Source organism: Perissodus microlepis, chromosome 3 (genome assembly GCF_051167445.1).
Source record: "Perissodus microlepis isolate ML-2025 ecotype Zambia chromosome 3, ASM5116744v1, whole genome shotgun sequence".
Lineage (NCBI taxonomy): Eukaryota > Metazoa > Chordata > Actinopteri > Cichliformes > Cichlidae > Perissodus > Perissodus microlepis.
In genome coordinates this window covers 50,753,852-50,772,942 of record NC_140463.1, presented here as the reverse complement: position 1 = coordinate 50,772,942, position 19,091 = coordinate 50,753,852, and the positions used below count along the sequence as shown (strand labels likewise).

The 19,091-nt window shown below is 39.6% G+C and overlaps 1 pseudogene; it reads right to left on the bottom strand.

Annotated features, from left to right (window-relative positions):
* Nucleotides 1–1,544: 1,544 nt before the first annotated feature.
* LOC146391803 (uncharacterized) lies at nt 1,545–18,604 on the bottom strand (annotated as a pseudogene).
* Nucleotides 18,605–19,091: the final 487 nt, after the last annotated feature.

Sequence of the window (19,091 nt, the reverse complement as noted above, 5' to 3'; positions counted from 1 at the left end):
CCAAAAGTAATGGGACAATTGGCTTCTCAGCTGTTCCATGGCCAGGTATTTGTTATTCCCTCATTATCCTAATTACAATGAGCAGATAAAAGGTCCAGAGTTCATTTCAAGTGTGCTATTCGCATTTAGAATATGTTGCTGTCAACAGTCAAGATGAGATCCAAAGAGCTGTCACTATCAGTGAAGCAAGCCCCATTATTAGGCTGAAAAAACAAACCCACCAGAGAGATAGCAAAAGCATTAGGCGTGGCTAAAACAACTGTTTGGAACATTCTCAAAAAGAAGGAATGCACCGGTGAGCTCAGCAACACCAAAAGACAACGGAAAACAACTGTGGTGGATGACCGAAGAATCCTGTCCCCAGTGAAGAAAACACCCTTCACAACAGTATGTATTTCAAAGTCAAAATCAAGAGAAGACTCCACCAGTGTGAATACAGACGGTTCACCAAAATATGTAAACCATTGGTGAGCCCCACAAACAGGAAGGCCAGATTAGAGTTTGCCAAACGACATCTCAAAAAGCCCTCACAGTTCTGGAACAACATCCTATAGACAGATGAGACCAAGATTAACTTGTACCAGAGTGATGGGAAGAGAAGAGTATGGAGAAGGAAAGGAACTGCTCATGATCCTAAGCATACCACCGCATCAGTGAAGCATGGTGGTGGAAGTGTCATGGTGTGGGCATGTATGGCTGCCAGTGGAAATGATTCTCTTGTATTTATTGATGATGTGACTGCTGACAAAAGCAGCATGATGAATTCTGAAGTGTTTCGGGCAATATTATCTGCTCATATTCAGCCAAATGCTTCAGAACTCATTGGATGGCGCTTCACAGTGCAGATGGACAATGACCCAAAGCATACTGCAAAAGCAACCAAAAAGTTTTTGAAGGGAAATAAGTGGACTGTTTTGCAATGGCCAAGTCAATCACCGGACCTGAATCCGATTCAGCATGGATTTCACTTGCTGTAGACAAAACTGAAGGGAAAATGCCCCAAGAACAAGGAGGAACTGAAGACGGTTGCATTAGAGGCCTGGCAAAGCATCACCAGGGATGAAACACAGCGTCTGTCTATGTGTTCCAGACTTCAGGCTGTGATTGACTGCAAAGGATTTCAATTTCAATTTTTTTTATTTATATAGTGGCAAATTACAACAAAAGTCGCCTCAAGGCACTTCGTAGGTACAGAGAAAAACCCAACAACCATATGACCCCCTATGAGCAAGCACTTTGGCGACAGTGGGAAGGGAAAACTCCCTTTTAACAGGAAGAAACCTCCGGCAGAACCAGGCTCAGGGAGGGGCGGGGCCATCTGCTGAGACCGGTTGGGGTGAGAGAAGGAAAACAGGCTAAAGACATGCTGTGGAAGAGAGACAGAGGTTAATAACAGATATGATTCAATGCAGAGAGGTCTATTAATACATAGTGAGTGAGAAAGGTGACTGGAAAGGAAAAACTCAGTGCATCATGGGAATCCCCGGCAGCCTACGTCTATTGCAACATAACTAAGGGAGGATTCAGGGTCACCTGGTCCAGCCCTAACTATATGCTTTACCAAAAAGGAGAGTTTTAAGCCTAATCTTGAAAGTAGAGATAGTTTCTGTCTCCTGAATCCAAACTGGAAGCTGGTTCCACAGAAGAGGGGCCTGAAAACTGAAGGCTCTGCCTCCAATTCTACTTTTAAATACTCTACGAAGAACAAGTAGGCCTGCAGTGTGAGAGCGAAGTGCTCTAATAGGGTGATATGGTACTACAAGGTCATTAAGATAAGATGGGGCCTGATTATTTAAGACCTTGTATGTGAGGAGCAGGATTTTGAATTCTGGATTTAACAGGAAGCCAATGAAGGGAAGCCAAAACGGGATAAATATGCTCTCTCTTTCTAGTCCCTGTCAGTACTCTTGCTGCAGCATTTTGGATTAGCTGAAGGCTTTTCAGCGAGTTTTTAGGAATCCCGATAATAATGAATTACAGTAGTCCAGCCTGGAAGTAATAAATGCATGAACTAGTTTTTCAGCGTCACTCTGAGACAGGATATTTCTAACTTTAGAGATGTTGTGCAAATGGAAGAAAACAGTCTTACATATTTGCTTAATATGTGCGTTGAAGGACATGTCCTGGTCAAAAATGACTCCAAGGTTCCTCACAGTGTTACTGGAGGCCAAGGTAATGCCATCCAGAGTAAGAATCTGGTTAGATACCATATTTCTAAGATTTTAAGGGCCGAGTACAATAACCTCAGTTTTATCTGAATTAAGAAGAAGAAAGTTAGCGGCCATCCAGGTCTTTATGTATTTAAGACATTCCTGCAGTTTAACTAATTGGTGTGTGTTATCTGGCTTCATGGACAGATAGAGCTGGGTGTCATCTGCATAGCAGTGAAAATGTATGCTATGTCTTCCACTGATGCTGCCTAAGGGAAGCATGTATAATGTAAACAGAATTGGTCCTAGCACCAAACCCTGTGGAACACCATGGTTGACCTAAGTGTGTGAAGAGGACTCTCCATTTACATGAACAAACTGGAGTCTATTAGATAGATATGATACAAACCACTGCAGCACAGTACCTATAATACCTACAGCATGTTCTAATCGCTCTAATAGGATATTATGGTCGACAGTATCGAACGCTGCACTGAGGTCTAGCAGGACGAGCACAGAAATGAGTCCACTGTCAGAGGCCATAAGAAGATCATTTGTAACCTTCACTTAAGCTGTTTCTGTGCTGTGATGAGCTCTGAAACCTGACTGAAACTCTTCAAATAAACCATTCCTCTGCAGATGATCTGTTAGCTGTTTGACAACTACTCTTTCAAGGATTTTTGATATGAAAGGAAGGTTGGAGATTGGCCTATAATTGGCTAAGACTGCTGGGTCTAGAGATGCTTTTTGAGTAAAGGTTTAACTACAGCCAGCTTGAAGGCCTGTGGTACATAGTCGATTATTAGAGATAGGCAGTGTTGGGGAGTAACGGAATATATGTACCGCCGTTACGTATTTAAAATACAAAATATGAGTAACTGTATTCTGTTACAGTTACCGTTTAAAAAGGTGGTATTTAGAATACAGTTACTTTGTTGAAATAAATGGATTACACGGCGGTACTTCTCTGTTTCATATTGTGGCGGGTCAGGACTGTTTGGGTTTTGTTTGACAGCTACGTTCTGTTGTTCCAGGTGGCAGCGTTACGGTTGCCATGGTTACAGGGTGACGCTCTCTCTGCGTGTTTCCTGGGTGAGAGAGCGCCTTTTTGTTGTTGTTGTGCTAAGCTAATAGGCAGAATGCTACCGGTATAGCTCTAAAGAATTTAGCTTCATAGGCAGCGTAGTCCGTGCTGCAGGGAGAATGGACTGCCATACACGTTATGTGTCTGTGAGCGAGGGAGGGAGAAAAAGGAAAAGTACGAGCTGTCATCGAGCAAAAGCGGGAGCTGGAAGCATGTAAATATAATAATAACCACTGCAGCCAAGAAGAGTGCCTGACGAGCCCAGCTGTAAATAAGCTATTAAGACTCGACTGTACACCGTGTTCCGGTTTTCCTCCAAAAACAATAAGTTCCGTTGGAGCAGCCTTTCAACGCCTCTCTCTGTCTGTCGCAAGCAAAGTTGACCCAGACAACAAAGTAAAGCTATTTTTCGGCTACGAGTCCGACACAGAACCCACCGTATTAGCCAGAGGTCCCTTTACTACGGTTCGGAGCCGCGGACCTTCAGTAACAGTAATAAATCACAGCAATAGTACATTCACATAGTTGTAAACAGCATGATAATATATTAGGTAATCCAAAGTATTCAGAATACGTTACTCTCATTGAGTAACGTAACGGAATACGTTACAGAATACATTTTGGGGCATGTATTCTGTAATCTGTAATGAAATACATTTTAAAAGTAACCTTCCCAACACTGGAGATAGGTTGATCATATTTAAGATTGAAGAATTAATTAATGGCAGGACTTCTTTGAGCAGTTTTGTAGGAATGGGGTCTAAAAGACACGTTGATGGTTTGGAGGAAGTAATTATTGAAGTTAACTCAGAAAGATCAATTGGAGAAAAAGAGTCTAACTTAACATCAATGGTACTAAGAGTAGCTGTAGATAATATTACATCTGTGGGAGGATTATTGGTAATTTTTTCTCTAATGATAAGAATTTTATTTGTGAAGAAGTTCATGAAGTCATTACTAGTAAACGTTAAAAGGATGGTTGGCTCAAAAGAGCTCTGACTTTTTGTCAGCCTGGCTACAGTGCTGAAGAGAAACCTGGGGTTGTTCTTATTTTCTTCAATCAGTGATGAATAGTAAGATGTTCTGGCTTTGCGGAGGGCTTTCTTATAAAGCAGCAAACTATGTCTCCAGGCTAAATGATGATCCTCTAAATTTGTGACACGCCATTTCCTCTCCAGCTTACGAGTCATCTGCTTTAGGCTACGTGTTTGAGAATTATACCACGGAGTCAGGTACTTCTGATTTGAGACGTAGTTTTCACAGAAGCTACAGTATCCAGAGTCATACATAGTGAGGAGGTAAAATTATTAACAAGATAATCAACTTCTGTTGGGGTAGCGTTCAGATAGCTGCTGTGCTCTGTGTTGGTACAGGGCATTGAAGATGATAACAGTGGGTGGAATATACATATATATATATATATTTAAACAATGATTTTATTGTTTTTTTTTGAACAACACAAACAGCAACAAATCAGCACAGCCAAATAAAAATCAGAAAAAGAGAAGAAAAAAACAAATACAGGTACTTGATTTACAGATGTACATGTCTGGGTCAAAATATGTACAGTGTTTCACATTTGAAGTCAAGGGAAAGAAAAAACGAAAAAAAGTGGGGGAGAGAAAAAAAAAGGGAATACAGACATCAATTATTGTGTTTAAAAACAAAATGTGATCCCCTTTTATGTAATAGCACAGCAAGGTCACGAGGTAGGTGATCAAGCAAAGGCTGCCATATCTTACAGAATGCATCACTGGCGAAAGATTGAGCAAAGCTCTATAGCAATACTTTCCCAAAATCTAGTAATTAAAGGACATTGCCATATGCAATGGTAGTATGTCCCCATATCCGTATTGCACTTTACACAAAGAGGAGAAATCTGAGGATAAATTTTATTTAGAAACTCTGGCGTACGCTGCAGTCTATGTAAGATTCTGTAATGGCTTTCCTGGAGTCTGCTACAGGAAAACAATTTATTGGCAGATCTAAAAGTTTTGGACCATGCTTCTGCACTAAGCTGAACTTCGAGGTCGGTTTCCCACCAAACCCTGGCCTTATCAGTGGTTACAAAATTCAAAGACAATAATTTCCCATAACAAAGAGAGATAAATTTCTTTTTTGTGATTATTTCCTCATTAAATTTAAGAAGAAAGCTTTCAATAGGATTCAAAACTGGTTGATTGGCTGGGAATTTAAGGGAGTTAACAAAATGCGTTACTTGGAGGAACCCAAAGAAGTCTTTCTGTGGTAAATTATATTTAATTTGAATATGATTAAAGGCCATAAAACTACCCCTTTCAAACAGAAACATCGCAAATAAATCTTATATCTTTAGAACACCAATCATCAAATATACTAATGCCAATACCTGGGAGGAAAGCTTTATTCCTAATTATAGGTTGTAGTGCACTAGCCTTCCTCTTGTGTTAGCTTTCTGTTATCATGTCTTATGTTAACGAGTCGGTTTTGACCCGTGTATTAAATCAGCTATAAAATACACTAAAAACAATAAGTTAACATCCAATTTGTTTCTCATCCCTTGGTTACCTTGTTAGGCTTCCTTATCCATGAAAATGTTGGTTTTAATACTTTTGGTGTGGGCCTCTGGGTCTTTTTTTGTCACAATAACCCTCAATTTTAATTAAAAAAAAAAAAAAGAGAGAATCATATTAAATAAAAGGTTTTTGTGTTACCGGAGTATTATTGAGGAGTATAGGACACATCTCTTAAATAAATCTGTTTTATTGATTTTTTCATTTTAATATTAATAACTAAAATGACACCTATGGTGCTACGGGTCAGTTTCGACCCATAGATATTTACATCAAGAAAAGCCAAAAAAAGTTTCTTCTTCAGCAGTAGACCTTTAACATAAACTAAAAAAAACAAAGAAAAGTCCACTTCTCCTTTGTTTTGGTTATAGTCGTGGGTAATTGTGGGCTTTTTATCACTTCCTGATGATACAGCTGTGTCTTTGTGAAGTTTCCTTTGTGAAGTTCTTGTCCCAGGTCATATCTGGTAAAAAAAATAAAAATAAAAATAAAATAAAATATCACAACTGATATTGTGACCCTGCAGTGCTGTGGTCATATTGAGAACATTTTCACTGGTTCTTCTCAGGGATGCCACTCACAGCTTTGACTGTGAAAATCTGTACATTCCAGGTATAGTTGGTTTTGGCATCACAGGCTTCCCAGATTTTTCTGCCGTATATCCCTGGCTTACTGGATATGTATTGCCGGAAGGGGCATTTTCCTCAAAAAGTGGACAAGACGTTCATCCACTGTCACCTCTGGCCCTGGGATGAACATCAGCGGAAGAAGGTGCATCCATCTCTCCCAGACATCCCTGATGGGAGTAAGCTTGTCAGACCTCGGTCTGGTCTCTCTGTTGTCAAATCAGAGGACTCTTGAATCAAAATGATATCAAATGTGTGAAGTGACATTGTTGCCTGGATAATATTTCTGCCTTTCGATGCGTCACATAGACTATCAGTGGCATCATTGCAGCATCTGTACACTCCAGCAAGAAGAAGAACACCAATGAAAGCATCCAGGTATTCCTCATAACTATCTTTGGACTTTTTTTTCCTTCAAGGTTCATCATAGCAATAATGATCCTTTTTTGTGACAATGGCATAAATAGCTCAAAGCATCTCTTGATGTCACTGACTTTGGTCAGAGCAAACCTTGTGATTCCAGGGGTCATTTTGATGACATTTGCAGCAGCTGCCCTGCTCATGAGGTACTGAGCTCCAAAAGATCTTACCATTTTTGGACTTGAATCTTTCAGCAGGAGTAGCTTCAGCACCAGCGACCTCCACCTCTGATCAGATGTGTCTGTGTTTTCTGGATGATAGTCCACATTGTCTTCCCCCTCAGAAACTTGCCCATCTGAATTGCTATGCTGCTCGTTGTCCTCTACTTCATTTTCACCAAAAATATGATCCAGAACTTGGCTCACTGTAAATCTTCTCATTTTTGTATGCTGCAAATTGTAAATGTGCACTCTGGAAGTCAAATGGCCTCTCAAATGAGTGAATTCACCTCACATGTCTTGACATGCCCGTCTTTGTTTTTGTTGTTTTTGTGCAGGTATATTGCAAAAACACGCAAAATAAGAATCCCCTGAAGCTCATATGATTAGGAGAGGAGCTAGCTGTCAGTGTGTCAATTGACAGTGCACTTATGATTTCAGTTTTGGCTCTAATTATTGCTATATACTCATAATATTATAACTGGGTCGAAACCAACCCTAACAACACAAAGGTCATAATTTCAACTAGGGCATTTTATAATTTAGTGAAAAAAAATGTTTTTGTTTTATTTTGTAGAAATAGAGGTTCCCGACAAAGTCAAAAAGCCTTGATACAATAAACAAATGTATGTGATTTTTTTATGCATTTGAAATTTAAAATGGGTCAGTGCCGACCCTAACACAAGAGGAAGACTAGAAAAACCTCTTCTTCCGACGTGGGCAGCAATATTATGCCAAACTTTAAGTGTAGGCATCAAAATGAAATTATTTCTGACACCAAGAGGAAGGTCAGCCAGATCAATAGATAAAAGAAACAACATGAAGGCCACTTCATGTTGTTTCTTTTATCTATTGATCTGGCTGACCTTCCTCTTGGTGTCAGAAATAATTTCACTATTAAACACCTCTTTTTGCATGTCATGCCATCAACTGCACTAGTACGGTATCACACTTTTAAGACTTTTAAGATTAAGAAAAACAAATGTATAATAGAAACAAGTGCAAAATGTCTTTTCGTGGTAGTGATAAAATGCTGTTTATCACTGTAACTGGGTTCTCTTTCAGAGTAGCACAGATCTGATTCACAGTGCTGATTGAAAATGACAGATAAATACATATTATTATCATGCAATTCAACTCAAGTAATGTGTCTCTACGGTGTCTATTTTTTTTCTTTTATTTTATTCTGTCAAAAATCAAGCCCCACACAACACCTGTCTCGAAAGTTGACAAGACATAAAATCCACTTCTACAAAAAAGAAAAAAGAAAAAAAAGAAAAAAATAGATAAAAGACTAAGAGGCGAAAGAGGGTCACAGCACCAAGTATCTACCGCCTTGGTATAGAAAGGAATGTAACCACCCTGAGATTATTTGTGCATGGCAAGCCCAGTAATAATATAAAACGTTAGGAAGTGCCTGCCCCCTATGGAACGCCAGGACTGCCATAATGAATTAATTAAATACACCATTAAATAATTAATTAAATGTGTCAATAATTAATTAAAATTGGAATTAATTAAATAAATAGGCATGACACATGTAATTAATTAATTATTGACACATTTAATTAATTATTTATGTATTTCACATTTTAATTAATTATTGACACATTTCATTAATTATTTAATGATATATTTATTTATTTCATTTTGGCAGTCCTGGCGCCTGGCTCTCATCTTGAATTAATTTTATCTGTCAGCCTCACCCATCAAACTCAGGGGGCGGGGTTAACGCTGCCCATGCAGCTTCTCTAACATTTGATTGGTTGCCGTGCAAAGTAAGTCAAAACAGGTCAATTCTAGATAATCGATTGCTTGTGTAGACTTGGGGCAGCCAGGTATCCCAGAATGCATTTCAAATCACAGGCAGCAATGGTGGTGGTGTAGTTTTAAAATACCCCGTTTTTCTGTCACCAACTACACTTTTAACAGTGTTTTAGCCGCGAATGTCGCGCCGTAATCTTCACATGTCTGGTCAGGTTGTCAACATAGAACATGTTTGCAAAAGTGCTCAGATGTTTTCAGAGATTTCACTAGCTCTGCTAACAGTCAGCATGCAGAGTGCACCGAGGGGGTCACGTTAACCGGTTTGTTTACATATTCCACTCTCCGTGTTCCACATGTTGCATTTGCAGATTCTCATTTTCACCGAACGATCGTCTCTTTCCACCTGGTCTTGTGTCTCTGTGCTTCTGTAACATAAAGAACGAGCTGACATTTTTCTCACGAAACCAGCGATCAGCTCAACAGACCCTCAGTTTACCTGCATGCATCCTCCTCCTCACCTTTCAGCTGTTTAACACCTGCTGCTAATTCAAGAAACACGCCTACGTTACCTGGTGATAGTCACAGTTTAACTGGGCAGCCGGTGCTCGATATAAAGCAATGTCAGCGCATTTTTCTGCACAAGATAAGTAAATATAGTATTTTTCCCGAGCGCAGAGCTGCTGGAGCTTGTTTCCTTACAGAGCACTTTATAGGCGAACCAGCTTCATCGGCGGCTGATGTCCAATCACCCGCACACAGCTTTGAAACCTCACCTGAGTTTTAGCTCTCAGTGGTTAAACGCTGGACCTAATTCACTCAGGTTTTGTCTGTCGGGTCACGTTTACTTCGCTGTTTTATTTACAACTGAGCAAATCGGTTTGGCTGAGGTTAAAGTTACGTTTCATAACTGCATAGTTTTACAGACCTTTAATGGTTCACTGTGTTAGACTGAAGCATTCACTTTTCTTTATCTGGTGTGTTTTGGATTTAACAGTGAATTTTGAGATTAAACTGACTTTTAAAATGTTTTATACAAAGAGGAAAGAGAAGGCGCATTTCCACCGAGAGGAGCAGGGTTTGCAACAGCATGTTCATCATGCAGACTGCAACCTGGACAGAAATATTATATCATCTGTTTCTTAATAGTTATTCAACTGTATTCTAAGCACCAGCTGTCTGTTAGAATTTTTAGAGTTTACTTAACTAAAAATAAATGAGGTTAACATATAATTTGTGTGATTTATTTCTCTCTCTCTTTTTTTTTTGCTTTTTTTTTTTTTTTTTGCTTTTTCGGTCATGTTATGTTTAACTGTCAAAGGTTTGTTACAAACTATGAAACACATCGTGCAGACTTCTGGATGTTAGAAGAAAACTAATACTGCTCATGAATGAGACTAAAGGCAGGAAGGTGTCCTTTAAAACTAAACATGTTAGTAGGACCTCCCTATTTATATCATAGTTTATGATATAGCACGTGTATTTCAGTAATAGCCTACTGATTTCAGTGTAGTGGTGAACAGTCACATAGCTCACATGGGCGTTATCTGTGATACTCCTATAATTTATCCAAGTTAAGTTCAGTTAACCATTCAGACGGTTCTTTTGCAACGAAAAACATAAACACTCATGCTGCCGGTTGGTTTCCTCAGTGCCAGCTGTTAACATTATAGCTGCTTATGCAGTAACCATGGTAACCACGGACTCTGAGCGGCTGGATCGACGGAGGTCAGACAACAATTTTACATGTATGATCTTAAAACAGGACACAGCCACTATACGTGCTGGCCTCATATCAAATGTGAACGCAGACTGAGTCTATGTTTGACGTTTGCTTTATATCTAATCTTCCTCTCAAACATTTAAACAGCAGCGAGTCTGCAGCGGAGGGAATACAAACTCAAATTGTCGGAACAGGTTTGCTCGTTTCTTGCGTGGATTCATTTGGTAATTTATTAAATGTATAACTGTTATTCTAATCTGCTGCTGAGTCTCTTACACTGATGAAAATGCAGATAACACAGATCACGAACACCTGTTCAACCAATCACTTTCATTCCACTTTGATCTGCGACAAACTGACGGTTCATCTCTGTTACAGTGTTGCGTTAGACTGCTATATTTTTTGGTCTTTATGCTGTAGATTTTCACGTCTCTGGAATAGTTGGCAGTATTAAGGATGCTTTTCTGTAAAATCATATTGATATGACCCGTGACATATTCGTAGATGACCGTTAGATTAGTCAGCTGGGAAACTCTGGGTTAACTCAGAGAGCTGAAGATATCGTGGATATGCTGATCTTGCTCCATGGTGTACGGGGCCGTTTACCCTCATGAATAATATTCACAATAAAAATATTAGCCGAACATCATGAAGTCTGTATGTGTTTCATAGTGTCGAACAACCTTTGTACAGTTAAAGCCAGCAGTTACTACATGACGGGAACACCAACGTTATCTTTTTTATGCGTTTATACACAGGTCACGCTGATTACTGAACAAAAACCCAAAGATCAGCTGTTAATCAAATTTATTTGCTCTCTCTCCTCCTTAAACATGTTTTTAATGTTAGTTATAATTCAGAATTGGCGACTGAAACACGTAGGACACATAAGAACATCAGGAAATAAAACCCCGATAAATATAACCTCAGCAAAAGAAGTCAGTGTCAGCGGGGGTTATTACAGCTGTGTACCGGGGCCTGCGCTTTGTCGGTGGTAATAACAGCTCGATTGCTTGCGAGGCGAGCGGGTCTATCCCACACTTTGCCGTGAGACTGGGCAGACATCTCCGAAATCATCGAAGCACTTTTGCAAAGAGGCTCTATCTTGACAAACCGACCAGACATCTGAAGATTAAACCGCTACATTCTCGGCTAAAAAATATTAAAACTGTATTTGGTGACACACAAACAGGGTTTTTCAAAGTTCAGTTCTGTTAGTTTCCACATGGCAGTTGTTGTGTGCTAAAAACAATGGCCACCAGGCCAAAGCAATGGTTTTGACTCAATCAGCGTTAACCCCGCCCCCTGGGTTTGATGGGTGAGGCTGACAGATAAAATTAATTCAAGATGAGAGCCAGGCGCCAGGACTGCCAAAATGAAATAAATAAATATATCATTAAATAATTAATGAAATGTGTCAATAATTAATTAAAATGTGAAATACATAAATAATTAATTAAATATATCATTAATTAATTAATGAAATGTGTCAATAATTAATTAAAATGTGAAATACATAAATAATTAATTAAATGTGTCAATAATTAATTAATTACATGTGTCATAACTATTTATTTAATTCATTAATTCCAATTTTAATTAATTATTGCCACATTTAATTAATTATTTAATGGTGTATTTAATTAATTCATTATGGCAGTCCTGGCGTTCCATAGACCCCCTCATCTGCAGGTAGTTGTAAAATCTGTATCTTTAGTCTAGATTAGTGATGGGACTTCCGGCTCTTTTTAGTGAGCCGAACCGAAAGAGCCGGTTCTCTAAAAAGAGCCGGCTCTTTCGGCTCCGAACCTGCTCTTCAGGTTGTTTTGTTGCTTTAATTAATTTATTATTAACAATAATATAAAATTATGCACAAAGGGAATTACTAATGTAAAAAAAAAGTGGTTTTATTTATATATATTTATATATAAATATATGCGGTGGCCCCTAGAGACAAAACACATACAAACTCCAAAAAGCACGTACAAACTCCAAAACACATTTTGTAGCATGAACTGAACTTCCAAAACAGAGCTACCTAGATCACTTAAATTACACAATTGAAAGCATGAAAGCATATGTGTATTGTTTGTGTATTTATACACAAGCATTCATATATAGTCAAATAATAAAAAAATAAATAAATGTTCATTTACCTGCTATTACCACACACCAAATCCGGTCGTTGGTACTTGCTGGCTTGTGTAGCCACTAGGTAACAAAAGTTCAACACTGCCCCTAGCATCCTGGAGCACTTCTGTTGTCTTTTGTATGTGCTTCAGAGTTTGTACGTGTTTTTTACGTGTTTTGGAGTTTTTACGTGTTTTGGAGTTTGTACGTGTTTTGGAGTTTGTACGTGCTTCTGGGTTTGTACGTGTTTTGGAGTTTGTACGTGTTTTGGAGTTTGTACGTGTTTTGGAGTTTGTACGTGCTTCTGGGTTTGTACGTGTTTTGGAGTTTGTACGTGCTTCTGGGTTTGTACGTGTTTTGGAGTTTGTACGTGCTTCAGAGTTTGTACGTGTTTTGGAGTTTTTACGTTTTGGAGTTTGTACGTGTTTTGGAGTTTGTATGTGCTTCGGAGTTTGTACGTGCTTCAGAGTTTGTACGTGTTTTGGAGTTTGTACGTGCTTCAGAGTTTGTACGTGTTTTTTACGTGTTTTGGAGTTTTTACGTGTTTTGGAGTTTGTACGTGCTTCAGGGTTGGTACGTGTTTTGGAGTTTGTACGTGCTTCAGAGTTTGTACGTGGTTTGTACGTGTTTTGGAGTTTGTACGTGCTTCAGACTTTGTACGTGTTTTTTACGTGTTTTGGAGTTTTTACGTGTTTTGGAGTTTGTACGTGCTTCAGGGTTCGTACGTGATTTGAAGTTTTTATGTGCTTTGTCTGTAGGGGCCACCGTAAATATACTTTTATTTATTCACTCCACATAAAATGTAATAAATAAATCATATAATAGAAAAATCAACTATTCACATTTCAACTTTTAACTAAATTTTCAGCTTTTTCCTTTTACAAATTTAAAGTGAAACAACACAAAACACTGCAAACCACAACACAATTAAATATAAATTATAATATGAAAACAAAAAGAACATGCATATTCTCTGTCATATGGACCTGCATGAATAAACTTTCTGAATCCTTTATCATCTGCAACTGAAAATAGTTGTGGATGATTACTATACCTTTCTAATGTCACGTTGTTGGCCTTGGCTCTCTTTCTCTCTCTCTCCCTCCTGCTCTGTTCCTGTGCTACTGAGTGTAACTACCGCCCCTCCCCCCTCTTCCCAGCTTAAAGCACAAGGCTCGCATGCTGAGTGAAGCGGAAAAAAAGTGCGAGAGAGAGGGTGAGAGAAAGAAAGAAAAAAAAAAACACGGCTCGCGATAAGGAGCCGGCTCCCGTCGTTCACGTCAAAGACCCGGCTCTAAGAGCCATTTCGTTCGCGACCGACCCATCACTAGTCTAGATTTCTTCCCATGCCATATAAATTTAGAAAGATATCCCTCAATCTCTGAGAATGTTTCTCTGTTGATCCTGAGAGGCAACATTTGTATGGGATATAATATTCTGGGTGAAACATTCATTTTGATTAAACTTATTCAATTCAATTCAATTCAATTTTATTTATATAGTGCCAAATCACAACAAAAGTCGCCTCAAGGCGCTTCATAGATACAGAGAAAAACCCAACAATCATATGACCCCCTATGAGCAGCACTTTGGCGACAGTGGGAAGGAAAAACTCCCTTTTAACAGGAAGAAACCTCCAGCAGAACCAGGCTCAGGGAGGGGCGGCCATCTGCTGCGACCGTCCAAGATAGGGGAAGGTCAAACCATCTATTGAGGTCATTCTTGATTGAGGCCACAATTGGTTTAAAGTTCAACTTGTACAACTCTGTTGTGTCTGCGGACACCCTAATACCTAAATATGTAAAACCTGTGGTTGACCACCTGAAAGGAAAATTAGGAGTGTCCCACCTCCCCCATCACCCAGTGGCAAAGCTTCAGATTTATCATAATTTATTTTATACCCTCAAAAAAGGCCAAATTGATTAATGATATGTGTCAGTGCAGGAACAGATGTTTCTGGCTTAGTGACAGAGAGCAACACATCATCCGCGTAAAGGGAAATTCTGTATTCAGTATTCAACAAGGTTACCCCACAGATCTCAGGGTCAGTTCTTATAACCTCTGCCAGTGGCTCCAATGCAAGTGCAAACAGTAGGGGAGAAAGGGGGCATCCCTGACGTGTTTCTCTACCCAGTGGAAAAACATCTGAGACTGAGCCGTTAACCAGTACCCGTGCAGCTGGGGCCCCATACAACAGTTTGACCCACTTGACAAATTCAGATCCCAAACCAAATCTGTCCAAAACATCAAATAGATACTCCCACTCCACCCGATCAAATGCTTTCTCAGCATCCACTGAAATTGCAAGAGCCCTATAATTGGTGTTCTGAGAGAATTGCACAACATTTATGAGTCGGCGTACATACAGCGCGAGTATCTATTCTTGACAAAACCCGTTTGGTCAGGCTTTATCAGAACTGGCAGAACCTCCTCCAATCGTCTAGATAAAATTTTGGACAGAATCTTGCAATCTACACCAAGTAAACTTATAGGTCTGTAAGATGTACACAGATCTGCAGGTTTATCCTTCTTTAAGATCAGGGATATATGGGCAAGATTTACGGTGTGTGGAAGTGTGCCCCTCTCAAGAGATTCTACATACATTTTTAATAAAGGACCCACCATGTGTTTGGCCATATTTTTTTTATAAAACTCTGGCCCAAATCCATCAGGGCCTGGAGCTTTTCCACTCTGTAAGGATTTGATTGCATCTAAGATTTTCTGCGCCCTAATAGGACTGCAAATATCTAATCGACTTTCCTCTGATAGTATAGGGAGATTAACATTATCAAGAAACAATTTCCTAGTGTCTACAGTATTTTGACACTCAGGGGAATATAAGTCCTGATAGAACTCTTTCATTATTTTGCTGATAAGTTTAGCCTCAAATTGTATCACACCTTTCTTATCTTTTAGAGAGGGTATTGCATAAGAGCCCTTTTTCCCCTGGGCAAGTCGGGCAAGTAAGCCTCCAGGTTTGTTGCCCGATTCAAATAATCTATGTTTTGCATAAAACATTGCAGTTTCTGCTTTCTGAGTTAGTAGTTGGTCCAGGGCTGATCTGGCTGCATCCAGTTTCATAAGCACAGAAACAGATGAGGATTTCTTAAACTCCCTCTCCAAGTTAGTAATGTCGCGTTCAAGTACTAATTGTTTGGCTAAGGTGCTCTTCTTTTTCACTGAGGTGAAAGAGATAATAGAGCCCCTGAGAAATGCCTTACCCGCCTCCCATAGAGTAGAAGCACTAACCCCCGGTAAGTCATTTGTAGAAAGAAAAAGTTCCCACTGATCTTCTAAATATTTTACAAATTCAGGGTCAATAAGGAGAGCTGGGTTTAGCCACCAGTGTCTAGACAAGGGATCATAATAAGGTGGTAATAACTCCATTGAGACTGATGAGTGGTCTGAGAGAGCACATGTGTTGATCAAACAACCCCGAGTTCTGTCAAGGACAGATCTAGAAACAAACATGTAATCAATTCTGGAAAAAGAAAAATGGGGGCGTGAGAAAAATGTAAAGTCTTTCACATGTGGATTACAAACTCTCCAGGCATCAAAAAGACCAAGATCTGAGCAGAAGTCCATTGTAGCCTTTGCCATTTTTGAAGGTGGTTGAGATTTTGGTGGATTATAATCAGTTTCAGGACTCAAACCCACCAGTTATTATGTGATTCGGACACACAGAGGAGGTTTTTGCTAGAAGGTTTAAATAAAACAATCTATCAAAAGTATTTAGTGCATAAACACTTCCTAATAGAATTTGTTCCCCATATAAAAGCCCAGTAATCAGAATAAATCGTCCGTCCGTATCCCTTACAATAGTATTTAGAGTGAACGGTAGATTTTTATGGATCAATATTGCAACGCCTCTACTTTTAGAGTTAAAACTCAAGCATGATTGGGTGGGACAAATTTACTATTCCTCTTTTAAGTGATCAGAATTTGTTAGGTCAGTCTCTTGCAGTAATGCAATCTGCACTCTATCTTTTTTGAGTGAGGAAAATATTTTGCATCTCTTAATAACATGATTAATTCCCTTGACATTGAGAGTTAGAATTTTTATGTTACTCATTGTAAAAGTTGTCAGTCACTGGACAAAGATTGTCAACCCGAAGCAAACAAAAAGACCCATTATAATAAACACACTGTAAAAGATTTAACCCATGGCCTGGACTGGCCGTGCTGACATGAACAAAACCATCATAAACGAATGGCAAAGGAACCCTTACACACAACAACAAACAGCATAAGAATATAGGAATTAGGATAAACGTCAAAATATCACAAACCAAAAACAAACAAAACAAAACAAAAACAAAAAAAGGAAAAGGAAAACGAAAAAGTCACCCACTGGGTGGTATTACAAGACCAGTGCAACCAAAAGAAGTTTCACTCCACGGGAGAAAAGAATTAAAAAGGACAAAACCCCACCCCTGCTTCCCAAACCTGAATAAAATCGGGTTACTGTAAGTTGTGAAACAAAATTAAAGACTGAGTAAACAATTAGTACTGTATACTAGATATTGGCCCTAAAGCCACTTTAAGTATGAAGAATGAACAAATCTCTATTTTCCCTTTAAACTGTCTCTTTTCCCTCAAGCTGCATTAAACACAGTGGACTTGCGCGTCCTATGGCGTGCTGAACCAATGTCATGTTCTAAGTTAAATCCAACAGTGCCACAGTTTGTACGGGACAAGTATTAGTTGATGAAACTTTGTGCATCTTTAGGCAAATCAAACTTGTGTTCAGTGCCATTGTGATTCAACACGAGCGTCGCTGGGTAGCGCATTCTGAAGCGGATGCCCTTGTCAATTAAGGCACGACAAGAAGCATTAAATCCCCGTTGTTTCTCACGAGTCGCGTAGGAAAAATCCTGCTGTATAAAGATCCGCTGTCCGTTGTAGTGAAGTTTTGGGGCCGCTCTCACTGCTGCCATTATCCGCGGTTTGTCTGAGTTGTGGAGCTTAATAATCACCGGCCTGGGGTGAGCACCCCGCGGGCCGAGGCCCCGGTGTGCACGGTCAATTTTAATGTGGGCTTTACCCGTGGAGCTGTTCCCCAGCCCGAGCGTAGCAGGCAGACAGGCTTCAAAATACTGAATAGGACTCTCACCCTCCGCGCCTTCTTTCAGATTAATAATGCGGATGTTGTCGCGCCTGCTGCGGTTCTCTAAATCATCCAAGCTTTTTGCCATGATCTTAATCTTCTCCTCAGCTTCAGCCAGTCTTCCCGCGAGGTCAGTCACCCCGTCTTCCACATCTGAGATTCTCTGCTCTGCCTCCGTGACGCGTTTGGAGACGTTTTCCAGCGAGGACGAAATTTTCTCCAGTGTCCCAGACAGTGTAGACAGTTTTTGGTCAATTACCTAACTGACGCTATTAGTCACCTCACGGATGCTGCGGTGTCCACCGGGGGTGAGGGCTGGTCGCCTATTGCTACTAGCATATCAGTTTGGCTAGCACCGTTTGTCATGGCGGCCGTCGTCTTTCGAGTCTGTATCTTTGTCTGTTTCGACATTACTTGTCGTCCAAAAAGTGTATTTAGGGCTGTTGCATATTCCCAAAACTCTCAGTCAGTAGTTTAGATAAAAATATAGACAGTAACGCGCATTACACTGTAATAAATACAGTTGGGAGCGGGAGCACAGTGAAAGCACGTCTTCTAGCCAACCATCTTCACCGGAAGTCCCCGGGTGGATTATATTCTTAAACTTAGTTACAGCGCTTTCAGAAAGACATCTACTGTGATAAAGTCTACTCTCCACTGCTGTGTAATCAATTATTGTAAATGTAAATGTTATTAGGAAATGATCAGACAGGAGATGGTTTTCAGGAAACACTGTTAAATGTTCAGTTTCTATGCCATATGTTAAAAAAAAGATCTAGAGTGTGATTAAAGTGGTGGGTGGGTTCTTTTACATTTTGAGAGAAGCCAATTGAGTCTAATAACAGATTAAATGCATGTTTGAGTCTGTCATTTTGGACAAGGCTAAGCATCAGGCTTTCAAATGAATTAAAAGTCTGTCTTCTGTCTGGGTCTGTCATTAATTAATAGGCTGGTGTGGAAAATTGCTGCCACACCGCCCCCTCGGCCTGTGCTTTGAGATTTCTGGTAGTTAGAATGACTCGGGGGTGTTGATTCATTTAAACTAACATAATCATCTGGCTGCAACCAGGTTTCTGTAAGGCAGAGTAAATCGATTTATTGATCAATTATTAAGTCATGTACTAACAGAGACTTGGAGGAGAGAGACCTAATATTTAATAATCCACATTTCACTGTTTTACTCTTTGGTTCAGATGTGGATACTATATTGTTCTTTCTTTGTGATTTTTTATGTTTAAGTTGTTTGTTGCTGGTTTTTAGTTTGTTTTTTTTGTCTGTTTGGGAGCTGACACAGTCACAAAGGAGATTGGTTGTCAGTGGGTTAGCAGGAGGTGAGAAGCTGCAGAGAGGCGTGTAAGACTGCAACTCTGCTTCCTG